At 41.5% G+C, this 6,563-nt stretch overlaps 1 long non-coding RNA gene across 1 annotated transcript; it reads left to right on the top strand.

The window, feature by feature from the left end:
• The first annotated feature begins 240 nt into the window (after positions 1 to 240).
• On the top strand, positions 241 to 897 carry LOC120966725 (uncharacterized). Its single transcript, XR_005760983.3, has 2 exons — positions 241 to 396; positions 618 to 897. It is a non-coding gene; the product is annotated as an uncharacterized lncRNA (long non-coding RNA).
• The last annotated feature ends 5,666 nt before the right edge of the window (positions 898 to 6,563 follow it).

Raw genomic sequence — 6,563 nt, forward strand, 5'->3', positions numbered from 1 at the left:
TAACTTGACGACCTGCATTCATTTTTTGTGACCCTATTTTGGAAATCTGTCCCAAAAAGAGCACAAGAGTAATGATAGAAGGCCATTTTAGGAGAATATTCACTCAATACTAATGGCAATCATTTTTCACCACCTTGTTTTTTTAAATCTTTCCAATCTATGGAAAAGTTTATGCAAATCACCCGGAAAATTTCTATATATACAGGATTCTGCTTCTGTAGATGGTCAAATCATCTAGCAGTTTTCCTTACAACCCATATTCTCCTGTCAATCTCAATCTTGTTAGTAAGCACAAACAAGCGCCACTGTTACATTACATTACCTAGATGGACAAGTACATGACTGCTCCAGTCCTATTCTCTCTACTTCTCGTATGCCTTGCTACTACTACAGAATGTAAGCGTTTACACAATTGTACTTCCGGTAATCTGTCGATGTGCATGCACAGGTTCATTATACTCGCGTAATAATTTAGGTTCCTATTTAGTTTGGAAGTAGGTATTTTGTTAGTGCATGATGACTGGTTTGTTTTCTGTTCTTGTGCCATCTGATGCTTATTTGTTAATCAATGCGAAATCATACTAATGTGAATCATTTGTTTGTACATTTTTCCATAGGTCAAATCACCGATGACATGGATAATGATCTGATCAATTTACCAGGCGGGTTGTGTGTCAATAGAAATGGCATCTATTGTTGCCTTGTGTCGAATATGTGCTATTCCCCACTAGAATTATGTGTTCAGGCATGCAAAAGTGCACTCCTATCAAATTGAACTTTTGTTCGAAGAAGTAATGTGTGATGCAGAAGTCATATTTGAAATAAATAGTAGTATCTACTATCTCCATTGTAGTTTGATTGGTTGATCATGTTGCAAGTAAACTCTCAGCAGGACTAGGTTCTTCGGGTGGAAAAAAATGCGGAACCTCCCTTTGCTCTTAAATAAGGGAAGTTTTGTTTTCTAAGAGCAACTCCAATAGCTCCACTATCCACAAAAAACTACCATTTAAGGGGAGTTGAAAAAAAAACCTTCAATGGTTTCTGTAAACCTGATTTCTTACAACATCGTCTATACTTCCTCCCAACCTCTCTAACATTTACCGCAAGATGATCTTTTTGGTATAACTTGGCATTCAGGAAACCCTGTCACTTATGGTACATTTGAGTTTTGCCGCTCTTGGCTATCTATAATGTACCATTCATCGACAACCATACACTACAATTAATGTTTAATTTGTAGTGGGTCTTAACTTGTGTATTCTATCTGTTTAGCCATGTGCTGCTAACGGATGTAAAAGAATGTTTGACTACCATATTTGTATGACTATGGATGATGTCCCATGTCTTCTTAGTAGAATTCTACATGTGCATTATGCATGTGGATGCTATTGTCTGTATCCTGCTGTTAGTGTTGAACTCGATGTTGTCTTGCTTTTGCGACATACTGGATATTTCTTCTTTGTAACCTGAAAATCAGTTATCCTGCATAGTATATATACTCCCTCCGTCCGAAAAAGCTTGTCCCTTAAATGAATGTATTTAGCACCAAGTTAGTGCTAGATACATCCATTTGAGGGACAAACGAGGAACAAGCTTTTTCGGAAGGAGGGAGTATATGCTAAACTTGTCTTCCTATTAAGGAAACATGGAGATTAACATTAAAGCTTTTGGTATCTTTACAAGATGTGAACTAGTTTTTTCCTATTTTACATTACCACTAGCTTGCTTTTGGTGCCGTATAACTCAACTCTTTGTGCTGAGCTTGACGTGGATGAATTGTCCTGCCTTCCTTTTGGAACAAATTAAATGCTTCTTCTTTGTCATGAGCTTGCAAATCAGTTATCCTATAGATAAAATGCACTCAACCTACCTTGCTTCTGTTATATCTCTACCGTTGGTGATATACTAAACTCATTAGTCCTGAGCGTGTGTTGTAATTTTCTTTGGATGCACCGAATAATTTATTGTATATTGAAATATTACATGCTGGACCATGGTGCTGGGACATGCAGATTGCGCCGAGGGGCATTTTCAATCTATAATACCTAAATAGCTCATCCCCACTGTCTTATTTCTCTTGACATGCAACATGTCCACGTCAGCGGTCCCGCTACTTCAGTAACTCTCGCTCTGCATGATGCCACGTAATGTGTTCTGCCGCCGGCTTACCGTGTTGTGGGGAGTTTCATCAGGTGTACGAGGCTACTGCCAAGCTAGCCCACCTCCGAACGGCCCACGTCTTCCAGCCCTTTACGGTTGGGCTGCTCATCTTCTCCGTGTCTTCCAGCCTTTCACGGTTGACTGCCCATCTTCTCTGCTTCTCAGTTCTCACCCCGACTCTCAATATCCCCACCACAAACATGCACATAGAACGGACGGGGGGAGGCGAGCAATCATCATCCTCCGTCGCCATGGAAGTCCAGAAGAAACTGATGGAGACCTCCGGCCATCCGTCTTCCTATTCTGCAGAAATTAGTGCCCACGCGCACCTCCGCTCGAGAATTAAAGACACGCTAGGTGCCCATCCCTCTTCTCCCTATAATTTGCTAACTCCTATAGGCTAATGGTTTGATTTTTAATCCCGAATCCATGAGTTATTGCTTCATGTCGTTCAGTTTTTTCATGTACTATTAGATTGAAGGTGTTTGGATTTAATTGGAGGAAGAGCACAGGAGGTTTCAAACTATGATTATTACGTGCTAGCTATGATTGGTTGCTTTCTTGCTGGCTTGATTATTTCTGACGGAAGGTTTGTTTCTACAAGGTTGGGTTCAAGATAGACAAGATCAAGAACTCTAACAGGTGATCCGAGCAGCTAGAAGAACTCATTGGGAAGATTAGGCGGTGTAAGTGGTTTTTTTGCTGGCTATGATTGGTTGCTTTCTTGCTGGCTCGGTTATTTCCGACGGGAAGTTTGTTTCTGCAAGGTTGGGTTCAAGATAGACAAGGTCAACAACTCCAAGGGTGATCCAAGCAGCTAGAAGAACTCACTTGGAACATGAGGCTGTACAAGTGGTTAGTCTCACTGAAAGTCGTCATGTGCTCTCAGAATGCACTATTCTTTATTTCTACTTGAATATGCATTTTCATATTTTCTATACGTAGCATGAGTTATTATACGCTGTTTTATATTTACGTAGATTTGCTCAGAGTCCTTGCAGTTTAATCAATGATTTGATCGTCTACTAAAGATGAGGAGAAAAAGAAAAACAGTCTGTGATCAACAAGCAGCAGTGGCGAGAAGCGGTTTTAGGTTGATAGTTTTTTTTTCTCTTTGTTGTGTCAGCTTTAGGCGACCTCTTCTCAAGCACTGATTCACCTCAAACATACCAGGATTTGTTTTTTTAGGTTTTTATGTGTTATCATAGATTCGTTACCAATCATAATGTTTTTATCTCTATGACCATGCAACTAATGATACCTTTCTGTTCTGCCTAAAATTCATGTGCAGATCAATGAGGTGGGTGCAGTTAGCAATCAAATAGATATGATGTTCTCTTCAGTAAGGTAAAATACGTGAAGATTGTACTCTTTCTTCGCACATGAATCCTTTCTATATGAATCTTTTCTTGCAATTTAAAAGATTGTACTCTTTCTTCAAACATGAAAGGATGTTGCCTTTTTTCTCCCAAGAAACTGTTTGTCAAGATTGGCTCCATATAACACATGTTTATCTTGATAATTTATTTTTATTTGATCAGGTACATCTCTTCCTATTTGCTATAATTTTTCCCATCTCCACACTGAGTAGCTTGCCAATAGTTTCGCAGCAACGCGCGGGGTATTATCTAGTTTAGTATAATGCATGCGTACCCAAGTTGATAAGTAACTTCACCGGGCTTGCCCGACCGATCGAGGTGTGTAACAAAGCGAAGTAAGTGAATGCACACATAAGTACCGATGTATTCTCTCTGTTTCTTTTTACTCCACATATAAGGTTTGTCTGAGGTCAAACTTCATAAACTTTGATTAGAGTTATACTAAAAACACCATTTACAATATTAAAGTTATATAATACAGCACAGGTGATCGATGGATGAATCAAACGTGGTGACAAAACGTAAGTACCAGGTGAGGTAAAACGTGGTGGTCGTAATAACTTGGAAACGAAAGCAACCAAAATGCACATTCCTGAGGGTGGTCTACAACTTACCTGCAACCAAACGGGCCGATCGAGTGAGTGGTCGACAGCTAGTGCATCGGCGCGCAGGTACAGGCTTGCCTTTTCATCGCCGGTGGAGGCGTGCATGCATGCATGCCTTGAATGAAAGCAGATTTCCACAGATACCGGTGAGTTGCAACAGGAGACATGGGCGGAGCTAGAATTTATGCATATGGGGGCTAAGAGACGACAAAGAGAAAAATTAGACACACCCGATATATTTGTAGTCATAAACCTTAGTCTTGCATCTCCAATCATTTACTCATTTTGCTTTACAATTACCTAAATTAAGAGTGTTCATTTGTTGGACTAGGATTACTGAAACTTACAATCATATAACGCAACCAATTCTGCTAAATTGTTATCCTCTTACAATCATATAATAAAACAAAATTGCTACGCACAAAATCTAATTGATCAAAGTCAAGGATTTTTGTTGTATGTATTCTAAAATTTAAACCTTAGAATAAAAATCAATATTATTGAGCCCACACCAGCAAAATAGACTAACTGCAAGATAGCCTTCTGCCGTTGCGTCTTTGCGCAGTCACGGCCAGGGCCCATGGTTGCCTCACCGGCAACCTTCAATTTGGTCGCAACCCTGCTGCCGGTGCCAGCTTGCGTGCGAGTTTTCTCCTCCACAACTTGCCCTAGCTGCATCGAGGACGTTGTCATGCCGAAACAAATCGATAGAAAGGAGGTATTTCCTATATGGTGACCATTGTGCCGGTTACAGGCATTGACGCAAACGGGCGCACACGACGTAGGAGTTGGATATATGGTTTTGGGAAGCTTCCATAAGCTTCCCATCTTTTTTTATCTGGTATTTTCTAGACCGGTTTTATTTGATTAATTCTTGATTTTCCTATTTCTTTTATTTTTTCTTTTTGATGAACTTTTTCAAATCGATGAAATTTCCATTTTCATGATTTTTTCCAAAATTGATTTACTTTTTTTTTCAAATCAATGAACTAATTTTCAAATTTTCTGGTTTTTTCCCCAAAATTGATAAAGAATTATTTTGCTGTTTTTTTCTCTTGGCGCTTGCTTTTCTTCAGCAGGTTACTGGGCCGGCCCGCTTCGCTTCCCTTCCGAGCGACAACACTTACCAGCGCTTGCAGTGCAGAATAGAAGCTCTGTGTTCGATCAAACCTGTTTTATTCACTAGTGGGTTTGGGACTTTGGGTTGCCTAGGACGTAATTCTGCTTCTCTATTGCGACTCAGGCCTTAGTGATAGTACTAGTTGTTTGGTTGGGGCCAATCGTTCTTAAACTCAATTAACAGAAGCTTAGCAAGTTACCGCACTTAGACGCCCCGTCCAAGTAAAGCTTCGGTGAGTTTTTCCTCCCCTAGCAAAAAACTTACCTAGGGTCTCTTTGTCCTCCGGCGCTGCCGAGGGTTTCCTCATCGCCGTCAGACCCGCTAGCGATCCCTCCATCAGCGACTCGGGCTGATCTAGTGTGTATCCAGTACACCTTCATGTCCTTGGTTGCGTGGGTGGATATCTAGGGTTTGGCTGCGTCTTGCATCTGATCTAGGGCTTTAACCTAGACCGTGTCTGATCGATGGCTGACGCTGGGGAGCAAGTTCAAGAGCGAGTAAGGAGAACACTGATGATCTGCTCAGTAGGTTACACTGCATGAGGAAGAAGGTGATTTCGTGTGGAAGAAGGAGATCAAAGAGCCGCCGGCGGTGGCCAGGTGGCTAGCTATTTCTCGTGTAAACACCACCAGGCTTCAACCCTACTGCGTTGTATGTGAACATGCGCTCGGCACGGAACCTGTGTGGACGAGACTTGATGAGAATCTATTCACGGTGCAATTGGTTTGCCTGGGAGACTCGAACAAGGCTATGAACATGGGGCCATGGTTGCTTCGGTACCAAGCTGTGATATTAGAAGAGTACGACGGGTTCCAAAACTCAAGAGAGGTAGTACTGAATAAGTTTGCCGTCTGGGACCGAGCTCTAAGGCTGCCAGATAACTATCTTCATGATGAGGTGATCAGAGGCATGTGTCGTCCTATGGGCGATATACTAGAAGTTCGTATTAGACTCCGGGCTGCCTATGTTGGCAAGTTTGTCCGCGTGCATGCAAAGATTGATGTGAACAAGAGGCTCACCAGGTTTGTGTCGATTACCAAGGAAGAAAAGAAGGTCTTGTATCAAGTGCAGCACGAGAAGCTTCCTACTTTTTGTTGCCATTGTGGTCTCCTCGGCCACTGGCATCAGGAATGTGGTACGTGCGAGCATGACGAGTCCAAGCTAGATTGAGGTGATTTCTGTTGGAATAATCCAAACATATGCCGGTTAGGATTAGTAGTTTGATGAGCTTGCCGGTAATTAGTAGTTTAGGTAAGAGTGTGCTCACGCGTGAGTCAAAAATAGTAGTACTAAGTCGTG

This window comes from Aegilops tauschii, chromosome 6 (genome assembly GCF_002575655.3).
Source record: "Aegilops tauschii subsp. strangulata cultivar AL8/78 chromosome 6, Aet v6.0, whole genome shotgun sequence".
In the NCBI taxonomy this organism is placed as follows: domain Eukaryota; kingdom Viridiplantae; phylum Streptophyta; class Magnoliopsida; order Poales; family Poaceae; genus Aegilops; species Aegilops tauschii.